The sequence below is a fragment of the Macrobrachium rosenbergii genome, chromosome 7, assembly GCF_040412425.1.
Source record: "Macrobrachium rosenbergii isolate ZJJX-2024 chromosome 7, ASM4041242v1, whole genome shotgun sequence".
Classification (NCBI taxonomy): Eukaryota; Metazoa; Arthropoda; class Malacostraca; order Decapoda; family Palaemonidae; genus Macrobrachium; species Macrobrachium rosenbergii.
The window spans coordinates 17,290,001-17,315,000 of NC_089747.1; the positions used below are offsets into that span (position 1 = coordinate 17,290,001).

Sequence of the window (25,000 nt, forward strand, 5' to 3'; positions counted from 1 at the left end):
TAAGAGCACTGAAGTTAAGGGTGACTATGTTGAAAAATAATATTGGGGCTGGGTCTCGCACTCCTGATAAGTATGGAGTTCCACAAATAAATAAGAATAGACAGCTGTGGGCAAATGTTTGGAAAGTGGTTTCATTGCTGAAATGCTTGCTTAAGAGGTTAAATTGGCTAAGAGGTTAAGAGGTTAAATTTTAAGTGTGCTCGGAAAAAATAATATAGCAAGAAAAATAATGCCACGGTTTGTGTAAATTCAGAGCAAATGAAGGAACAAGTTGATGGCTGTACAATAATGCTGAGAATATTTGTAGCTGTAGGTATATCTGATCATTACTCATAAGCAAAAAAGTTAAGAGAGATATCAGTTCAAGCTGGAAAGGAAGAAGTGAATATGTAGCTGTAATGTAATTAAGATGAGTTAAAAAGGAACTGGGGAAGTTTATAGAGAAAATGGATGTAATATGGGCTAAGCTTAGAGACAAGGAGGTGAAAGGAGTAAATGATTATGTAAAATTCCATCAAAGGGTCACACAGACATGTGAGTGTGTCTGTGGGTGTAAGGGGGTTAAGAAGAAAGAATATAAACACTAAGTGGTGTAATGAAGAAATGAGAGGTTTAGTAAAGGAAAACGAGACAGGAAGTTGCAACTGCATGATATAGGAGTTCATACGCAGGTTTACCAGATTTAGGCAGGGTATTCAAATAGAAAGAGAGAAAAAGAAGGCGAGTCACGAAAACAGAGAGATGGTGAGCAAGGACTTTGAGACAGCAAGTTGTTCTATAGGGAAGTACCATTACTGCAGAGCAAAGGGTTAGGGGAAAAATAGACCTCAATATATAAATATATAACTGGATAAATGCTGTCTAAAGTGAATGCAGCCCTGGGTCAACGGAATGAATATTTTGAATATTTTCCTGAATGTGGAAGATAGTTCAGAGGTAAAGCTGAATGAGGCAACCCTGCCAAGTTTTCTTGTTCCGCATATGTTAGGTAAGCATTCTTCTGCAAAGCTTCCCTTTTTTTTCTTTTCGCTAGCTTTCAACATTAACATATAATTTCTGTAAAAGACTGACGGTTCAACAATGAAATCACTTATCCCCACTTTAACTCCCAATCGCTCACTCCTCCCCGTTATCTTTTGCTTAGATCTTCCTACCCTCTTACTTCCCTTAATCTGCGATTCACCAATTCTTTCATTATAACATTTTTTTTACCTTGACTACCAAATCATACACAAACCAGACACTTCCATTCCTTTACGTTCCATACTAATACTCAATCCACCCTGTGCTCTATTCATGACTTTTCAAATTGCACGGACTTTGATCCATATCTCCCATCCTTTCTCTTGACTTCTTCCATCATTCTATCCCTAAAAATATCAGTCAGCTATGAAGACATATAAACTTAACCAAGGACCATTTTTACGTTAAACCAGCCACTACTCTGTCTGCATAACCTTACAATATAAACACTTCTGATCACAAATTACATTCTACACCACAGATTTCACCCTCCAAAAATGATTCTCTGCTCATTATCGAAAGCTTTTTCTAAGACCACGCAAGCTACACGTATAATTTTTCCTTTATTCTAAAACTTTTCACGTAGCTCTTCGATATGCACTAAATTACCAATCAGTCTTCCCTATGTAAATCTACCTACTCTTTATACCTACCTTATTTTATGTATCTTTTACTCTCAAGGAAAACACCACCACGTTTTTCACTGGTATGGTGAGTAATCTTACTATTGCCAAAAACACCTTTTCCCTTACATAAAGGTACAATTATTCCTCTCATGTATTCCTAAGGAATCATTCCATCATTCACATATATCTTACACATCCTGGTCAGCAGCTTAATTACAGTCATCAACAGACTGCAGCATCTTGCTTGTAATCCCATGAAGCTAGCAACCTTATCTCTAGACACCTGCTGAGAACCAGAAGGGTATCATACTCTTCCATGGAGGAAAACAGTGCATGTTAAATATATATATATATATATATATATATATATATATATATATATATATATATATATATATATATATATATATTATATATATATAATATATATATATATATATATATATATATATATATATATATATATATATATATGGCAAACTTACTATTCAACACAGGTGGTATAAGAATACTTACCTATCGTTCAACCAATTTCATTAGCAATCCCCTAGAGAGGGAGGGGTACCAATTGCATAGGTTTACAAATATCGAGCTACAATTTCTCAAGCAGGGTCCAAAGGTTACTCACATGGATCTTGTTCTCAACTACAGGGTATAAAAGGATGGTGAAGCTAGCTCGCTCTCTCTCTCTCTCTCTCTCTCTCTCTCTCTCTCTCTCTCTCTCTCTCTCTCTCTCTCTCTCTCTCTCGGTAATGAAGGATCATAGAAGGACGAGTCTAATTGACGAGTTTCCTCACCTTCTATGTTCACTGTACTGAGTTTTCTATTTTCTTTCATCATACTCGGTGATGAAAAGACGCGCGCGCACACACACACACACTCACTCTCCACCTTCGTGAAGTGATATTCAATTTTCGGTAATGCAATAAAATTTTGGTGGCCAATGTAAGTCTTAGCTTATAATGAAACGTTTTTGTGGAGTTGAAATGACAGATAAGATTTTGAAAAGAAACAATGAAGCCCGTTTTAACAATCGAGTTTTTTAACCTCATCCTTCACATTCAAAACCGCCCCCAAAATAACTTTACCTAAATAGCATTAACCAGGAACAATTCACTTTCCAAAAACCAAACTAAACAAAAGAAGAGACGTCAAATGTAAAATTCAAGAGTAGACAAGACTGTCAAATCAAGTGCCGTGAAATGCAGCGAATTAGAACTTCCGAAAAAGTAACGTTAAAACTACACAAAACAGTAACGAAATAACAGTTAAATGACGCAGCCAAAATACGGAAAGTTAAAAATTACGACCGTGTGACGCAATCTAACGACTGAATTATATTGCAATCGAAATACTGATTAAACTAGCTGCCAATAAATCAAAAGAATGTAATACTCATAAAAAAAAGATACTTCCCAGAAGAAAATTTTCAAATAACACCAAATGCTGCGACAAAAGGTATTTAATAAAAAACGACACATATATTAAACATAAACTTACTACGAACGACCGAAGCAACACTAAAACATACATTAACCGCCCCCCCCCCACAAAGAATGATCGTAAAAATACCGCTGAAAACACAAACTCGGGCCTTTCGATAATGCCGAATTCATGAAGACTATTAAGGCAAATCAACTCTGAGCGGATTCCTCTTTGTTTATATAAATGACAGCATTTTGCCGAAGTCATTAAGCTCTCTTATTGAAATTAATGGGGAAAAAGAGTTTTCTACAGCGGGTCTCTGATCGTATCCACACTCCTATTGAAATGAAAATGCTAGGCTGTTAATTCGAAAAACGAGAGAGAGAGAGAGAGAGAGAGAGAGAGAGAGAGAGAGAGAGAGAGAGAGAGAATGTTGATTGCTGTAAATTTCACTCTTTACAATGTAGATTTATAATACTAGATTTGTAGAGAGAGAGAGAGAGAGAGAGAGAGAGAGAGAGAGAGAGAGAATTTTGATTGCAGTGGAGTTCACTCCTTACAATGTAGACTTATAACACTGGGTTTGTAGAGAGAGAGAGAATGTTGACTGCAGTAAATTTCACTCCTCACAATGTATACTGATAACACTGGATTTGTAGAGAGAGAGAGAGAGAGAGAGAGAGAGAGAGAGAGAGAGAGAGAGAGAGAGAGAATGTTGACTGCAGTAAATTTCACTCCTCACAATGTATACTGATAACACTGGATTTGTAGAGAGAGAGAGAGAGAGAGAGAGAGAGAGAGAGAGAGAGAGAGAGAGAGAGAGAATATTGACTCCGCTGTAAATTTAACTCCTTACCATGTAGACTGATAACACTTTGGATTTGTAAAGAGAGAGAGAGAGAGAGAGAGAGAGAGAGAGAGAGAGAGAGAGAGAGATGGCCTGACTTGGCGTACAGTACATAGACAAACAATTATTAATCAGTGGAGGTAAGGTTTCATCTAAGTTAAGCAAGATACGTTGCTCGAAGTTTTGTATAAGATAAACCACAAAATTACGTTAAGAAATAACCTACCGCAACTAATCATTATGTAACTTTAATATCCATGGAGGCCTACTAATAATATAACAGCACATAATTCTCAGATACATAAACTTGTGCAAAATGGTGTTCGCAGAAGAAAGGAATCTGCCTTAATATACAAATGGATGTTACACAATATAACTGGAAGGAGGAGGAGGAGGAGGAGGAGGAGGAGGAGGAGGAGGAGGAGGAAAAATGATTAATATAACTTTAATATGAAGTATTTTATGTAATACAGTTGGCAAGCATCAACAATTCTTATCAATTTCTGGACAGTTTCGAAATGGCTTAATTTTTAAATAACTAGAAACATCCTATCAGTAACTTCTGATTAAGAGAAAAAAGTCCAAACTACAATCCCGTGTTACAAAGTAAACTGCTGTCAGTAATTTCAGACTACTAGAAAAAGAAGAAAAAAAAATTTTTTAGCAAATACCCTTGTACATTCGGTGTCCTGTGAGACGTCTACCACAACTCCACCCTCAAATTATCGACAAGGCATTTGCAAGAGAGGTGTGGCTACTTGCTTAATTCAACCTGACGGGAACTCCCACAGACAAAAAGGTTATCGTCTACGATACTGCATCCTTCGGCAAATATACATTTTGATTTTCAACACCCTTCCCCTTAAAGGGGGTGGGGGACGAGAGTGGGGGAGGTGGGAGGGGGAGGAATACTGGCTGGGGATTTCGATAAAGCTCGCGAGATTCTCTTAAAACTTTTTATTCTGAATATCAACAACTAGGGTTTTTAGAATAAAACGCCATTAACTATATTTGAAGCACCGTCTCCATCATCGAAAAGCCCTTTAGAAAATGTTTTTGATAAAGCTCAATCACATTTGATGAAAAAATAAACAAGAGAAAACATTTCCGACACAAAAAAGGAGAGTATTCCAATACAAAAACATTTTACCATCCCTAGCCTGGAAAAACAAATATTGAAATACAGCTATAAAATATTAATTTGAGCCGACAGCTGAAGGTTACATGTTTTTTTTTTATTTTGTGTGGGATTTCAAAGAGATTAAAAAGCTCTTGACCTCAGAACGACACGTTCGGAAAAAATATTTTTTACTTTTTCAAAATGTCTTCCCTTGCCATTTTTTTTTTTTTTATATATTTTACAAAGGTTGTCAAATTATCACTTTTCTATTATTCAGCACTGATGGATCTCCAGAGAGACCGTGCGATTAAAATGATTTGTTTTGTTTCTACAAACATTCTTTCATTATTAGAAAAACTTTCATGAAAACAAAATCATTTCATGGCAGTGAAATAATACATGGAGCACTATAACGTCACAATATTTACGATGTTGAATGAATAATTATTATAGGAACATTTCAGTACAACTGATAAATTAAATTATATAACGTATTATATTTCGGAGTTCAAAACACCCTGAACCAGAAGAAAAACCTTAAAAAACAAAGACTACAGAACAATGGTAACTGCCATACGTTCCCAGGATGAACACTATTCAAGAGCGAAGTTCATCCACCTGACTAGAATAGGCAATAATGTCTGTGGTAGATTCCCACGGGCATTATTGCCCGTTATTGTCCGTATCTGATTATGATTGAAAAAAGTAGTGCCCATTCTTGCGTCATTATTTAAATGTTCTTGATGAAGATTATGAATTTGAGATTCAACTCGTATTCAGTTCAGTCCTCCCAATGACTCTGAACTCGCTGAGATCTACGAAATCCTAAATAGAACGAACGCAGTAGTTCGACTTCTCGCATCCTTTTCGAAACAGATGCACTTCAGCATGACCCATATCGTCGGGTAATCACTAACTACTTGCGTCTTGAGATAAAAAAAAATACCACAGACCTCTTGGTAAACAGAGGAAAAGCAAAAGTTCCAGAACTTGGAAATACAGAGGGGGACCGAAAGAAGTGTTTCTCGAGCCCTTTCTTTTAATCCTGAAGAAGTCATTGTGAAACAGAATCTGCTGCAGACTCGAAAAACAGTAGGAAATTGCCATTCTAATTACCATTATCTTGAAATAAAGTTGGCAATTCAGTTACTTTTCTTTTATTATTATTATTATTATTATTATTATAATTATTATTATTCAGTTCATACAAAAAATTAACTAGCTTAAAATAAGGTTAGCCCATTCAGTTACTTTTCCAGTTACAATTTCAATCGGTTAGCAATTCAGTTATTTTTCCTGTCACATTTTCAAACAATGTTGAAAAGTTCACGATACTCTTTAGCATTTAAGAATTCTGTTAACACATGACCAAACGCGTAGAATAGAATTTCACTGGTACGAAATAGTAAAAATAAAAATTAAGCGTTTTGTTAATTTTACCAGAATAAATTTCAAAGTGAATCAAACTTTTCTTCACTTCCAGAAAAACGGCAATGATTTCGATATATTGTAAAATGATTTATCCGGAAATCACATATTCAAACTACCGAAAAATGAAAGTGAATTGTTTTTTTACGTTTGCTTCTGTTCGTTTTACTCTGAATTTAATCTGCCGCGACGTCATCAAATAATAAAAGCAGTCAAGTGAAGGGATTAAAAAGGAAATACTATGCTTCATACGGTTTATCGAACAACAGATATTTTCATAACGAAATATTCATTACAAGATAGCAAAAGACTTATGTATAGTTTCTTGGTTAACCCTCAATAAAATTTATATTTCATTTTCGGTGTGTTTTACGTAAACCCTTGCATCCTTTAAAAACAAAATACTATGCATTTTAAAAATAAAATGCTTTGGCATTAATGTTTAACAGTCTCCAATTCAATTACATACATAATACACACACACATTGTATATATATACACATATATGTATATATATATATAAACATATATTGAATATATATACATATATATATTAAATTACATACATAATGCACACACCACATTATATATATATATAGATATATATAGATATATTATATATGTATATATATATATATATATATATATATATATATATATATATATATATATATATATATATATTGTACTCCATGTTGAAATAATCGTCATATTTCATGTCTCACACACACGTATCTTTGTAATTAAAACAGATTTTCTCTTTGCCACAATGTACTTATATGCGTTTGTTATTCTTTTTCTCAGCATAATGCCAGGCAGAATCCTCAACATATTTTTAGAGACAAAAATATTACAGACTTCAGCTGTACATACAAACAATATATATATATATATATATATATATATATATATATATATATATATATATATATATATACATATATGTATATATATATATTTATATAATTATATACTGTACATACTGTTACACACATATATATGTATATAAATATATATAGTTAAATATATACATATACATACATACATATATATATATATATATATATATATATATATATATATATATATATACATATACATATACATACATACACACACAGTACTGTATATATTCACAAAACCCTTCCCTCTTTTGCGAAACTGCAAATTGAGCTTCATGTCGTAACTAAAAAAAAAAAAACAAAAACGGCGACGCAGAATCTGTAATACACGGGAAGTAGTATAACGCCCAAGAATTGATGGATATTTCAGAAGCATCGATATTATTTATGGCAGCAGCGGCTATCCACCGCAGTGACTTGAAAATCGGTACGCCACGGCGAAACTTCCCCGGGAGCCTCCACGCAGTTTTAAATAATCGGTTATACTATGAATAAAATCATGAATAATCAGTGGCCTTACATTATTCAAATTCTACACAAGCATCTGGCTGGCGGGTCGGCAAACAGCAGGTGAATAACTCCATGCTTAAGCGATATGGCTTCGAACACTACCACAACCATCATCATCATCATCATCATCATCATCAGCTCCAGAAAAATTCACGGGCGAGAGAGAGAGAGAGAGAGAGAGAGAGAGAGATTTCGGGAGGGCTATAATCTCGAAAATGTTTGTTGGTTCGTGAAAATGAGGATATAAAGTTTATAAAGCATAAAATACGCAGGTAAATAAACATTGATAAATAAAAGCTTTGCATGCGATGTAAACAATATCCAGGTTGCTACAAAATAAAAGTAATAATGATAAAGAAAGGTTGAAAGAAAGCTCATGTTGCGATACAAAATGCAATAAGATATTGAATAAATTACAGGAGATTGAAATGAACCTTCCACTGTAATAAAACCTAGTATTGCGATAGAATAGAATGATGGTTTTACTACAGAAACTTGGTTTATTTTTTAATAAAATTTTATGGCAAATTGAATAAAAGGTTACTGGAATGACCATATTGTTAAGCAAAACTATATGAGAAAGAAATTCTCGGCTGATTCAACTGAAAATTTAAAACCTAATTAAGCCATGAGTTACAGAGAATTTACTCCTAAAACTTTAAATCCTTTGAAGTGCTGAGGACAAATGAGGATAACTAGACAGTATTTTTTTTTTTCGTTCCGCTGCTCCGATGAGGAGAATATGAGATGATACAAATTACATCTTAAATGAGGATGAAATAAAAAAAATCATCCTATAATCTAAGAAACCTACTTTTTTGACGAATTTACAAAACATGCATGGAATTGCAGAAAAAGCGAGAATCGTCCTAAACCATAAACACAATCTTTACAAGTCTGCAAAGCATGCGTAACTGAGCTGTGAAAATAAATTTTAAAAACCCAAATATACTAAGAATGTACTCTGTGGACTGTAGTGTTACAAAGTTAACTCAATATATTCTACATATTCAGGGAATTTTGCAACAAAAGCTTTCTGTCACTCGTAACATACTGCATTCCATAATATACGTTATTTACCGATCATCAACTATGTCAAAAGATTTGTTCGTAATTATAATTTTTCATCACAATTCCATATATAAGCATATTATCCAAAATCGTCAAAAATTGTAATTTTATCGCAGCCACGATGGTGTTTTTCTGTATCTCCGTGTGTTTTGCAGATTTCTCAATTTTTTTCTGGGGGCGTGTGGGGCGGTGATGACTACTTCGATATGCACTTTTAAACTGAAGGATAATTGGATGAAGTCCGCGGACAATAACTATCATTCATATCAAGGAAAGGAATGAGAAATTCAAAGACTGCTGAAAAGAAAATGGATGATTCATGTCACAGCGTTCATGTAACCTGGGATGTAACAGTGAACGTGGGCCTGAACGATGAAATGATAGTGGTCTATTCACAAAGGTGTTTTTTTAAGGGCCGTACACACGATCAGTATTACTGTCACTAAAAATACTGTCATTATTTTGGTACTGTCAGTACACTAAACACACGTTCAGTATTTATTAATGAGTGAAGTGTCAGTAAATTCAGTAACCGACATCGAGAGGTTGTCGCTATTGCGTTCTAGTAAAACGTGGAATAAAGAGAGAGCATATCTCTTTTCGTATAATTTTCACTCCGAATATTCCACAACTCTGGTAAGCGACGATATAATAGAATAAAATCCTGAAGATCCACCTTCCCTTCTTCCTTTCCTGCCATTGTAACTACCACAGCAGCTTGGATAGTACTGATGGGAATGACAGTACAGTGAACACACCATCAGTAATATAAGGCCCGCCCAAATACTGATGACTGGATTTTGAAGTCGGTAACCACCATATTGTGGTACTGATGGTACTTCAGTATGACGCACACACCGCCAGTATTACTGACAGTACACAAAATAATGAGAGTAATACTGACCGTGTGTACGGCCCTTTAGAGTAAATATTATTGACAAGCTATAGGTACTATTAGCAGGGCAGCAAAAACTCGACGAAAATTTACAACAGACGGAAGTTGAAGTGGAGGGGGGCCGGACAGCTGAACAATTTCGTAGAGAGAAATGATTGCTAAATATGCTGAAGGAGTAGAGGTATTGAATATTGAAATTTAAAATACAGAACAAGAACATTTTATAGGTTAACATATACCGGTATAAATAGCATGGATGAAAACATCCCCACAACTGTTTTGGTTTTGTCTGCGGCTACAAGAATGGAAGAAAATGGTGCGGTGAAACGAGTTTATACTTTCGAAGTCCTCAGAGAAAAGATAGACGCACCCAGGAAATGCTTTGTTGCTAATGGTTGACATATTAAGCAATTTCATCTCAAAAAGGCGTGAGTGCATGTCAGATATACTGTAGGTGAATGACTTGGTATTTATATGAGAAGGTAGATCGACTTCCTGCTCCTGGAATTTTAGCAGTGGCTTCATCCCGAACTCAGCAGACAGAGGATGATTATAATGGTGACTGCCGTTTTGTTATTCTCTACAATTATCCCTTTCGAGTAAAACTAAGCTGATCAAATATAGTTTCCAGACCATGATTTAGATGACTTCATTCCAGTGCAAAGAAACTTATTTCAAAGAAAAATAATAATGAAACAACCGCAGAATCTGCCAAATGAAATGATAATAATAATAAAAATACTAGATACGAATAAGCCACTGCAAGGGGCTTTTGCATTTAGATGGCATTCCAATGCCTTATAAAATGTATGCATATATTCAAATAGGGTATAAAATGTATGCGTGTTATGTACACTTGATAACCAATCTGCATAATTTCCCGGGGTGACTAATATCAAGGATGAATGGTATAAAGACTGACTAGTTTTGGAAATGTAAATCTTTCCTCTACGACCCGCACATGTGCCATTCTGAGAACGCATCATCATAAAGGGTCCAGGTCATTTGAAAAGTGAATTCATATTAAATTTCTCCAGACATTTCTCCAGTTGCCACATCATCACAAAGAATACATACACACACACACACACACACACACACACACACATATATATATATATATATATATATATATATATATATATATACTGTATATATATATATATATATATATATATATATATATATATATATATATATATATATATATATATATATATATATATATGTGTGTGTGTGTGTAATAATGTGTGTGTGTGTTCAAAAGTCACGTATATAGTTATCCACACTTACTTTTGAACCTTTGACATGCGTGACAACATACACGTAAACGTCTGCAAAAAGTTGCAATTCAAATGCAAGTCCTTTGTGCACGATGGTTCCGAGACAGACGGTGGTCTGCCTGAAAGGAATTTTAATCTCACATGACTAAGTCATCTGAAATCATTTTCTGGCGTTTAGGCTGTGAATAGCCGGGGGAAAATCGTGGACTAATGTCGTTTTCCACTACTGCTCTATTTTCCAGTACGACGAATCTTTATGAAGATCTCCGATTGCCGATTGCCTCCTCCTCTCCTGTGCCCTTTCTTCCCAGGGTCCAACCACCCTCCTACAGGGCAAGTATTTAGCCAAAATTCTTCCATTTCCGGAAAGCAAGAAAGACTATTTCATGATACGTTGTGAATCATAAGTACGAACTAATATCTTAAACTGGCTGTTTTTAAAAGAGACTGGGATTTTTAACAAGTCACGTAAACTATGGATGGCTGCAGTAGAAAACTACACGAAATTACCGACGGTACAACGCAGTTCAAATTAACCTTTCGTGAGCGGGAAATTTAAATGAAAGTAACGGCCTTCAAGAGAAAGTGCAAGTCTGAGTTGTGGTAATAAACGAAAAGGAAATTCTGGTAATGGTACGCATCTGTTATGGCGCAATTTACGGTAATCAGTCGTGATTTCTTACAACGTGGCATTTCCGAATGGTAGGCAACCTTCAGTTAAATACATTCACATAAATATTCTTTACTTCATAAACAAGAAAGGTGTTAGAACAAAAGGGCTCTTACAATACGAAGGAACATGAGATTACAAACGACAGAGATTAATGGCACAAGGTGTGAAATAGGGTCGACTTGATGTTGATGATACTGTAGATAAATGTTTTCTCTAGCTATTGAGTCTCCGGCCGGCTAATGAAGAATTGGAGGAATTCATTTCTGGTGATAGAAATTCATTTCTCGCTATAATGTGGTTCGGATTCCACAATAAGCTGTAGGTCCCGTTGCAAGGTAACCAATTGGTTCTTAGTCACGTAAAATAAGTCTAATCCTTCGGACCAGCCCTAGGAGAGCTGTTAATCAGCTCAGTGGTCTGGTAAAACTAAGGTATACTTTTTCTAGCTATTGAATTGAATTGAAAATAGAATTTAGGCCAAAGGCCAAGCACTGACCTATGAGGTCACTCACCGCTGAAACGGAAATTGACGGTAAAAGGTTTGAAAGGTGTAACAGGAGGAAAACCTCGCAGTTGCACTATGAATCAACTGTTAACAGAGGGTGAAAAGTAACATGGAAAAAAGAGAATATGAAAAGAGGTACAGTAAAGGGAACGAAAGGGGTTGCAGCTAGGGGCCGAAGGCACGCCGCAAAGAATCTTAAGTAATGCCTACAGCGCACCGCATGAGGTGCACTGACAGCACTAACCCCCTACGGAGCCTCTAGCTTTTGGTCTCTGTTGTGGAACTTGAAAGATACATATGGTTCTACTATAAAACCACTCCCTCATGAAGAAGACTACTAAGTAGATACACACGGGAAAACAACAGCAGATGTTTATTGTTTGCAGATAAGAGCAAACCGTCTGGAAAACGTGAAGTTCACACGGCACAAATACCTCACAGACTAAGACCGAAGCGGGTCTAAGAACTAGTAAACGCTAGTTTTCGATTTAAAATTTGAAAGCAGCAATTACTCTGCTCAATAGGCCATTAGAACGCCTGAGACTTCCTGACCTTTGAATAAGTCGGACCAACATGGCTGAACCTTTTCAATTTTGAACTTCGAGTAAACCGGTAATGAACCTCAATTTCTCTCGAGATCTATGATCTAGACCAAGGAGGATTATCAAAACCCCGCTGATTTCGAGGCAAAGGATTAAGTTCCATAATAAGGAGACTTGTTAGACTTATATTAAATTATTATGAATAACCACTGAAAATTAAATCATACAAACAATATTAGTAATATGAATTCAAATTAAGGTACTATAGCCCATAAAAATCTAGACATTATTGCAAGTGGTATAACTTGAACAGCAACTGAATGAATGCTTGTTCCTATATATATTCACTCATATATCCTTATACATATGTGTGTGAAAATAATAAACAAATGGTAAACACTCCAAAAATCCTGCAATGCAACCTAAACAGATGCAAAATCAGGGAGCTCTGGAAGAGAGAGAGAGAGAGAGAGAGAGAGAGAGAGAGAGAGAGAGAGAGAGAGAGAGAGAGAGAGAGAGAGTTGGCCTGTAACCGCCATTCAATGTAAGCTTCCTTGAGCGCTGGTCCATAGAACCCAACAGGACGTTATGACAGGACTGGCGGTGTAATTTCCCTCCCAGAATGTGGGATATGATAAGAGATAAGCTACGGTAATGGCGAAACTGGAGAAGGATAATAGGAGAGGAGAAGAGGTGAATGAGGGAATGGAAAAGCAGAAAAAGAAGAACACACGGGAACAACGAAAAAGGGGGAGTGACGCTGGGGAAAAACAATGGGAGTGGAGTGGAAGTGTCTCTAAAGATTAAGGGTTTCGTGGAGGTTCCTGTGGTCTGCGTGGAAGGGAAGAGGGTTGGAGGAGGACCTGAAGACCTTATGATAATACTAATAATGAGAGAAAGAGGGAACAAGAGGAATACATATAGTGGTTTCAGACTATCCTTACTTCGTTGGAACTACCGTATATGACGAAAATGGGTTAACAGCAAAATTTAGAAGAATTTTGAATCTTATTTTGCACAGTAAGTGTCTAACTTTCTATATACCAATATACGGCAGGAAGAGATACAATGAACGTAAAATAAAAAGTGCCCAGTCTTAGTTCGTTTACATATGGTTTCACTGTACTTCAGCATGACCCATATCGCCGGTATTCACAAACTACTCGCTTCTTGAGTAAAAAATATCATTGACCTCTTGGTAAAAAGAGGAAAAGCAACAGTTCCCGAACTTGAAAATACAGAGGGGACCAAAAGAAGTGTTTCTCAAGCAGTATATTTTAATCCTGAGGAAGTCACTGTGAAACAATATATTGCAAATTAGAAAAACAGTAAGATATTACCTCTCAAATGTCCTATGGTCTATATGATTACAGTCCGTTAGTCCGAAGGCCCGATAGTCCGAAGGTCCGATAGTCGTAGGTCTAAGCCGGCATTCCGAGGCAAGCGCCCCCCACCCCCGCCTGATTAATCCCCCACTGATTAATCCCCCCGCCTCCATGGCTAATACGGCAAAATTGTAACCAGTAAACACCCCTAGGGTACGTTATGTTGGTATTTTTATGGGTATTTACTGGTTACAATTTTGCCGTATTAGCTATGGAGGGGTGGGGGGGCTGATTACAGTCCGTCGGACTATCGGGCCTTCTGACTTTCGGACTATCGGACCTTCGGACTATCGGGCCTTCGGACTATAGGGCGGTCACCGTCTATATGGTTTTTATAAAACATTTTACAAAATGCAAGATGTATCATCAAAGTGTTTGGCTAAGGAAATGAATACACGGGCACAGTAAAATAGTAAACATACAACCTGAACTTCACAGTGGTAGTGTAGTAAATTGAGCATTAAACGCTGGTCAATTATTTCTTTCCTGCAACGGATATGAATCCGCTGAGATTTCACCCAAAATGAGCTAAACAAAGAATTAATGGTTCAATTATTTTTTCTCAAGCGATATCTTTGAAACCACACTCTTGGTGGAAGAGAGTCATTATTAAACTTATTTTGCCAGAAGCACAAACATAATAATCTGTATGTTTCTATGTTCACAGTTTTATCAGTTATTTTACTAACACTCAGTTGTATATATATATATATATATATATATATATATATATATATATATATATATATATATATATATATATATATATATATATATGTGTGTGTGTGTGTGTGTGTGTGTGCGTGTGTGTATGCATGAGAACAAAACACTCATTACATAACATACACACACACACATATAATACATTGATATATATATATATATATATATATATATATATATATATATATATATATATATATATATATATATATATTTAGTATATATATATATATATATATATATATATATATATATATATATATATATATATATATATATATATATATATTACTTATTACGAGCAAGAAACGGAAAATTACCTTGCGTCAGGCACCCTCACTTGCTCCAAACCAAATGACTTCCCAAAAGGTAGACAGCCTTCACATGAAAGTAGAGAGTTGAAAAGACGATAAAGACATACAAATGAACAAAGAGGTGGTAATGAAATTTGAATATTTTTACCCACAAGAGCAAGTGTTACATTAAAACAAGTGCACACGCGCACACCCAAACGAACGCACAAACACACACACATACATACATACGTATATATATATATATATATATATATATATATATATATATATATATATATATATATATATATATATATATATATATATAAATATATATAAAAATATAGTTTAGAGATATGTATATGCAACACAGAGAAAAATGAGACATTGGTATGATCAGTTTTGCCTTCAATTTTCTAGGACATCTGCAAGAGGATTAATACACAGTGGTAGAATTTTACAATTTTAAACTAGAATGACAGTGCAAATGAACATACCGAAGATTGGAAAAATATTCATAACTGGCGAGCACAAAAAAAAAAAAAAGGTGTTAACGCATCAGTGTCTGAGGCCAGTGCGCCATTTACAAATCTTTTTTATATATATGCGGGTGGGATTATGCCTCAGTTTATAGACTCGGGGTAACTTTTTCTTTAGAATCTATACATTTTATATTTTAAATATGTTGATAGAGTTTATACTTTCCTTGGTGATATTCACATTCTTACAAAAGCTTACTTTTTTAAAAATGGATTCTATGATAGTTCTGTCCAGCATATTAATGGAATAAACTATCGTTTTATCTGCTGTCCAGTTGATTGTATGATTGTTTTTAATAACATGAATGAAAACTGACCCTTTCTCCTATGCATATCTCATACATGTTTTTTTCTGTTCTCTTTTCCAGTAATTTTCCAGTTCTGCTAAAATAAAAATTGCTGATTTTATACTGAATCTGACATACACATCTTTTGGTATTATTTGAGGAGTTCCTGATGAGTGTTTGTGTCCTGGAGTTATCGTTCTTAAACGCTACAGTAACTTCCAAAGTCTTCGGGGAGAGGGAATATCTATGAAATTATTAATATATAGCAGTACATGAACATATTTTTGATTCAGGTTCCCCTGGTATCATAAAAAGTTCTTTTTGTCGCTCTTAATACACTGTCTAATAACAGGACTAGGGTATTTTCATTTCTCCTCTTTATCAATGGTTATATCTATTTCGTCATCGATGTACTTTATGTCACATATATGTGATACTCTTCAAAACTTGGATTCGGAAATTTTAATTCTTTACATCATAGCCTTAAATAGGACAAAACGTGCATTGTCATACTGGTAGGTTTTCTGTACACACCATATTTAAACCCATTACTGCCGCTGTGCATTAGGCAACCCAAAAAGGGTTAGGCTACCGTCATTTTCCATTGCAAAACTGAATTTCATTGATTGGATCAAGTCATTTCATCTATCAAAGAAAATATTTGAACGTCCGATCCCTGGCCAAACGCATACTGTCTCGTCAAAATACGCGGCCCACACTACATCGCCTGGAATGATTTTCGTTTAATAATGATTTCAAAAATATTCCCCAAAAAACTTGCTTAAATATGGCAATAAAGGGTTGCCCATACCAAACTTTATAGAGTAAAATTTCCCGTATAATTTAAACCTTTATTCTTTTACACGCGTTTTAATCGAATTTATTGACGTGTTCGTGAAAAATGGTATATCTAACTGTCTACTCTCTGGGGTATCAGATAAAAATCCTAACAGTTCATCAATAGGTATCACATCATAACTCACAATTATTTAGTTTACTTATCATATCTACGTTCTTTCCTTACATTGGCATCAGAAATGGTGCCAACCAGTGGGCTGAAGTATGAACAAGGTACTTTGTTAAATTGTTTGTGGTAGAACCAACGAAGCTAATAACTGTCTAATTCCTCCCTTGGTACATCTGCATATATATACACATACTGCACGTGGTCTGGTCATTTCGAACATATGTGTATATATGTGATTGTATGTACATTATGTATATATATATATATTATTTATATATATACACGTATATCTATATAATTTTATGTGTATATATATATATATATATATATATATATATATATATAGTGTCGATACATTAAGCAACTGCTATATTGGCCTTGAAATTTTTTTGCAGGAACATCGTAACGCCGAAGTTTATTTTGATTCTTATACTGATTTTTTATTTTGATTCTTATATTGATTCTTATAAGCCAGTTTCTGGTGAAAAATACGCTGCCTTTCTTCCCATTATTGTATGGTGACACGACAGCTGTTTGGCTAATCTGTGGCATTTGGAGTGACAACCCACTTACAATGTGGTCGGTTGGTTGAGATTAAGCTGATGTTATTTCAGCACAGGCTCTTCCCTATAGTGCATCCCATAAATCATTCTGATATGCAAATGATAATTACAATCTGGGTTTCTATCATTTTTCTTTCATCGTGCAGATGGGAAACTACATAAATGACCTTCAAGCCAAAGTAGTGACCCAGGGATAATTTGTGTGTATGCGTATACGTAAAATGGGAGATACACAGACATACACTCGTATGCATTAGACATGACGCATATAAGCGTATTTTCATACTGGATACTGTTTGATAAAAATAAACTAATTTTAAAGAATTTTTCTTTTTAAATATGAGTCTGGGTGTATGGAGCACCATTTCCCGTAGGAACCATCAAAAAGTTTAATTTATTGTTCCACTTTCATTCGAAATGTTTTCGTTTACAGTTAATGTTGACGTCAATGAGACATTTTTTAACAAATATTCTCCTTGTAACCAACGGACGGAAATGTTATGTTACATGGATGATGATAATTACATTTTTCGAGTTATCCAGTCGGTGAGCAGACAAATGAACTGACTGAGGAAACTCATCTTGAAATAAAAATTCGTATAATTCATGACTCGTGTGGTTTTAGCCTTGTGGTCTAGAGAGAGAGAGAAAAAATTACAATCTCTCCCTTCACGAACCATTAAACCAGTCTGGTCTAAAATGGCAGTTTTACCATTACTTGAAAAGTGCATTAAAACCACTTTCTTGCAGTGACAGAGGAAGACTTGTGCAGCCAAACTCGTCTGTGTCTCTTAATCGTAAAGAAACCAAAAACACGACGCTTAGGAGACATCAAATCATATTAGAGAATCGAACCCCAAATCGACCGCTCTGATTTCGACCTCCACCTATGCGGTTATTTACCCAGCGCCCCGCCCTTGACCTTAAAAAACAAAGGGGCGTCTCCCAAATGCTGTCGAAGAGCCTTACATAACATTCTTCCCACGGCTTTCCGGTATATAATATAACGAAGGAGTAACATTCTTAGAGGCTTACCCGGCAAAATAATGATGACATCGTCTCATTTGTTTATCGAATGGTGGCGTCAAATAACACGAAAGTTTTCAACTCACCTCGTCTTCCTGGAATGATGAAGAACATCGCCCCGATGTTCATCAAGTTCGTTATTTTGCATACGAATCTGCAAATAAAAGTGAATTTTCAACATAAGAGGCAAAACAACGAGGTTAAAAAAATAATTTCTTTTATGTTACAACCCCGAATAATAAACATGTGAAAGGGATTTCCTTAAAAGTTTATTTATCCTAATCTTAAATATTATCTATTTATTCATTTCCCATCCACGTGTACAAGACCTTAAATGTTTTTAACCAAAGGCAAACTGACACGACATAAGAGCAGAAACGTTGAAATGAAAGAACTCATCCAACACCAAGATAATTTCCTCAATGATTTCGCTGGAATGGATGAAAAGAGAATCCAGTGAATTATTGACACGATTGCCGGAGGGGCAATTTGACCGCCGGTCGAAAGGTCACTCCCACAACAAGGTAAATCGATTAATTTAATTGGAGGATCTTTCTTTCCACCAGGGTACGCAGAGGTAATGAATAGACTCTCTCTCTCTCTCTCTCTCTCTCTCTCTCTCTCTCTCTCTCTCTTTTAACGAAATTATTGATATTTAGACTATACTAGTACATAGGCATTTAATTCTCTTTATGTAAATTGTACGTAAGTGACAAAAACTCCTCCCTCTCTCTCTCTCTCTCTCTCTCTCTCTCTCTCTCTCTCTCTCTCTCTCTCTCTCCACATTTACACAAACACACACACACACACACTCAATCCTCATTCTCTTAATGGAATTACACAGCAATATAAATTTATGTAATAATGGTTACTTGATAACCATGCCTTCTAATCACCAAACACACACACACACACACACACACACACACACACACACACAGCCCTTAACAACCTGATAAAATTACCCAACAAACATAAGAACAAAATTCTATTTACTTAAAAGGAAGGCATCTGATCCATACAAAATATCTCAATCTCCACACACACACACACACACACACACACACACACACAAACATGCACCCCTCCTCCTCCTCTTTGTAACTAATGAAATTAAACAAACATACATCTAACGGCACTTTATTTAAATGGTAGGTCCATTAAAAATGCAAACTCTCTCTTTCCATATACATACATATCTGGCTGCGATAAATGTATGAACACTGTATATGTGTATACAGTATATATATACATATGAATTATATGTACATATATGTATATATATATATATATATATATATATATATATATATATATATACCCTCACACATGCATATACAATATAATTTATATATATATATATATATATATATATATATATATATATAAATTATATATATATATATATATATATATATATATATATATATATATATATATATATATATATATATGTGTGTTTGTGTGTGTGTGCGTCTCTCTCTCTCTCTCTCTCTCTCTCTCTCTCTCTCTCTCTCTCTCTCTCTCTCTCTCTCTCTCTCTCTCGCGCGCAAAGGAAACAACACATGTTGTCTGACGATACTGCAGGGTCTCCATATGGTGATGCGATAGGGATAGAGATAATGAGAGCCGAGGAAGAAACGTTACACCTGAGACTCTCCTCTACTCATAACTGCTTCATCAACCGCAATTATTGGGCATCTAATGAAGCAGCAAGAGGCACACACATCAGGAAGATGTTTTCGTACACATAACGTACATACAATTGTGTGCGAGTATGTATGTGTACGTATATATAATGTATAAATATAAATGTATATATTTGTATATATATGTATGTATAGTTATAGATAAATACATACATGCACATAATATATATTCATGTTTATATATATTAATATATATACACACTAGACATTTATTTTCACAAATATTAAGCCACAAATATCGTTTAATATCGAATTCACTATACCTTGACAATAACTTGCACCATGGGGAATTATTATTGATAAAGGCACCTTGCCCGGCCAGGATTCGAACCTAGGTCCTTGGTTTATATACAACGACAGGGTCGACTTAGACCACATGGTAAGTTATTTACAAGGTACAGTAAATTCGATTATATTTATATTTTTGGCTTAATACTGCGAACATATAGTAGTCACGCATGTCTAAATGACAAAAATTCACACATATATAATATACATATATACAGACACATGAGAGTGAGAGAGAAAACAATCATGTAATCAGCAAGTAGAACAAATACATGCATATCGTATATACTATATCTATCTATCTATCTATCTATATATATATATATATATATATATATATATATATATATATATATATATATATATTTATATATATATACATATACAGTATTTTTTACCTCACGCATTATACTGTCTCGGAGAGGTAAGCCATCAAGTACCGCGTAGTTGTTTCAATGTTCACTTTCACCTACATGAATGGAAAAGAATAGAATATAGAATTTAGGCCAAAGGTCAAACGCTGGGACCTATGAGGTCAATCAGCGCTGAAAGGGAAATTGAGAGTAGAAAGATTTGAAAGGTTTAACAAGAGGAAAACCTCGCAGTTGCGCTACGAAACAGTTCTTAGGACCCGGTGAATAGCAAGATGGAAGAAAGAGAATATGAATGGAGATACAGTAACAGAAATGAAAGGGGTTGTAAGAACCTTAAGTAATATCTACAGTGCCTCGCGTGAGGTGCACTAACGGCGCTAACCCCCTACGGGGTTCACATACATGAAGACCAGGAGAAACGACTTACTTTCCAGGAAAGGTGAGCAAAAATACTATAGAAATCTTGTCTTTTGAAAATAGAAAAAGAAATAACACAACTCTTCCGCGTTTGAAGGCTATATAAAAAAAGTGCAATTTTTCTTCAAACATTTCGGCAGGATTTAAATAAGTTATCTATTTTTCCTCTAATAAATACACGAAAGACGATGACCAAAAGCCTATAAACTTGTATTTTAATGGTACACTTTTCTTCGTGAAGAGATTTATCTGTAGCAACATCGACATATGATTTACTTATGTTTTCCTCTTTTACGAAAATTGTTGTCACATATGATCCTAAATATTTAAGTATATCCCATTAAAGTAACATATAATAGTTCGCAGCTACTAGCAATTCAATATGTTTCCCAAGACTAGTCCCAGCTTTTTCTTTTATTTCAAACCTGTAATAGTAGCGCTTAAGTAAAATATTCCAAATTCAAGATAATTAACATCTTTCTTATATATACAAATCTGAAGCATTTCGCTTAGAATACTTTCGCTGACAGATGGTTTAGTCGTTGAAGCTTTGAAACAAGGTAGTTAACGGTGGCAGGTACGTGACTAGCGAGGTATATCCATTCACTTGTTGGAAACCCGCCAATCACTTTTTCTTCAGCTACATACAAGAATAAATGCAGGGATAACCGGCTAAAAAGGAGATTGTGATTGCCTTTACGTTTATATACCAAAGAAGATACAGATTACCTTGAATTTGCAATATGCTCCTATGAGAACACAAACCTTTGTGCTTTACATGTATACACTTCTTGGGTGGAAGGTTTTGTCTCATGTCTTGTCAGAGGATCAAGCTTCGAAGTTCAGCAGAGTAAAGGAAGAAATCTCAGGTTCAAAAGAAAAAATCCCCATCATCAAGTGATTAATGGTAAAGGAAAGCCTGTGGTGTAGAAAAATCTTGTTTGAAGTCTTCTAGATGCAACACATAACGGGGGAAAATGCATTCAACCCCTTAAGAGAAGTCAGCCTTCCTCAGCGTCATGAACATGAGCAAGACAGAGCCCACTACGGAGACAGGACAGCAAAGAATTGCTTGGAGGAAGTTTTAAGACTGGTAGTTTGATTTCTGAGTGTGATCTCCCCATGTGGGCAGAATCGACATACTGGATGTGTTATGAGTCAACCAAACATTACCAAAGGAAACATCACCCAGTGATGTGCATTTAAAAGTGGCATTTGTCAAACATTGTGGTCCTATATAAATGAAGCAATGAATTTGTGAAACTAGCACCACCTACTGACCACCACAAAAGGGGAAAGACATCTCTGGTGGAATAGAGAAAATGTCTGAAAAGCTATTCCTAATTGGTCAATGGTAACCATCAGTCACGAAAATGATACGTATAGTCAGTTTCTGTACACTACCAATACACTGATAGCTATTAATCTGAAAGGATTTTAGTATATGATAAAAAAGAGTAATTTCACAGATTATCTCTATACGAAGATATTAAGGTTGAAGAACAAATATTGCGATGGATGTCAATACAGTAATGCGACAGTAGTGAGATAGTTTCCGTAATAAAACCTAATTACCTAAAAAATAATTGACATAATGCTCACCTCTCATACAAGGGTCATATCTCTTTCTACCTCACCTAAGGGTCATATTTTTTTTTCTCAGTTTTGCTTACTTCTTTGTAGATGCAGTATTGCAATACCACAACTGTGCATTCATCCGTTTGTTACTATGAGCCGCTCTGTCAACACTGAATTTTTCTATCCATTATGTGTGGAACTTTGCGCTGTGAATTTTAAACCATGCCCAATCATATGACAAGTTCCCAGAGCATGTGCCAAATTTCACATTCCAATAAGCAAAACTGCCATTTGGACACCTTGGCTGCCCAGTCATGATAGCTGGTAGTGATGGTATCACAAAGTTAAGTACTACTTTGCCACATTTGTAATTTGTGTCAGAGCAACTTTGTAACATTCACAAGGAAACAAGAACTCCAATCCAGCTGTCCCAAACACATGCCACTCTTTTACTGTGATAGAAATTGAGAGCTGAATTGCCTATAAGTTTCTGTAACTGAATTGAAACAAATGACACTTTATGACTGGTGCAGCTTTTGCTGTGACCATAAACGTGGAGGAATTATAGTGGGTCAGTGAGCGTTTGAGGGCTTTTGTTGTGACAATTTTTTTGTTTTGTTCCAACAGCTGTGCAGAACCAGATGTTACTAAATATTATAATACGAGAAAACCAAGCCTCTCATCACTATCATCTTTGTAGGGAAGCATATAATTGCCTTCTGAAGGATAAAACCACATGTCTGATAACCCGTGTCAATTTTGTGGCCCCTGAGCCTGGCCCATACCAAAACTTGTTACCTACATATAGTTGCCGGAAAAATAATTTTTGTAAGGTACTTGGCTATTGCTTATTTTAAACTGCGTGCCATTTATCCAGTTTGTTGACTTCATGCACTGCTGCATGAACTACCAGTCTTTACCTTCAATGCATTTTGAGTAATATATCACAGTAACCCTATAATGACTATTTGTATCATTTTATTCCCTTGGTAAAATGGTTTGCTGTCATATACATACTGGGAAGTTGAGCTGTTAGTTGGGTTAGGCTACAGATGGTCAGATTATGATACATCCCTGTAATTTCCTCTATAATTTACTGTGCTTTAAAACAGATTAGGTAAGGAGGTACAGGCAGTCAGCCAGTCACGTAAGACCAGGTACATTATTTTGGGTTAGGTTTGGATGCATTCCCATATATAGTTCACTGGTTTTTTACTTCTCCCAATACCCAGTAACTGTGGTTTCTCAAAGTATCCACACTATTGTCAGACTACGAGGGTGTTACTTAATCAACCTTGTTTGGTTGTTATAGAAACTCGTGCTATGATACTCATTGTTATACTATTCCCACTAAAAATTCATGGTTTCCCAGAGGGGTTCTTAACTTTTAAATGTTTTTAAAGATCTCATTTTTATAAACTATTCTGCACAAATCCATGTTTCAAAACTATAATAGACAAAACTTTATATTTCACTTTAATACTGGTCCTCAATACTAAAATTTTATGCTTTACCTTCAGGCTCCTTGATACGCTTGATGGAAAAATCATAATAAACCTATGGCAAATTTACTGTTAGAGATATCTACTGACGAATGTTGTAACCCACTTGGATTGTTTCCAAGTTCTTTGTTTACATTCCAGTGTCACATGAGTGGGGCCCCTGACTGGATTTATTTTGTGTCAGTGTACTGCTGCCAAGGATGGTTCGAGAATTTGAAATGTCTTTTGTTATTTTCAATTGTTCCAAGTTTCACCTGTTAGGTAGGTTTTTGGAATTCAGATACTGCTATAAAAAACCGCCTTCAGTTCCTGGTCCTGGTCCCTTTGGAGCAGACATATTATAACTCTTGTACCTTGGATTACTATGGCAGATTTGAAATTTTTTAGTGTTTCAAACATTTCTGACATTTATTTCTGTAATAACTGAGTAAAGATACTGGAACCCCTTACATCCTATAATTATGGGGGACAACAGTGGAAAACCAGGGTTTGTGGG

The 25,000-nt window shown here is 35.3% G+C and overlaps 1 long non-coding RNA gene across 2 annotated transcripts in view; it reads right to left on the reverse strand.

The window, feature by feature from the left end:
• LOC136840207 (uncharacterized) overlaps positions 1–25,000 on the reverse strand; it is a 360,918-nt gene that overhangs the window by 158,109 nt on the left and 177,809 nt on the right. For both annotated transcript variants that reach the window (XR_010853558.1, XR_010853557.1), the window contains exon 2: positions 18,723–18,790. This is a non-coding gene — a long non-coding RNA (uncharacterized lncRNA). The remainder of the gene's footprint in view (positions 1–18,722; positions 18,791–25,000) is intronic.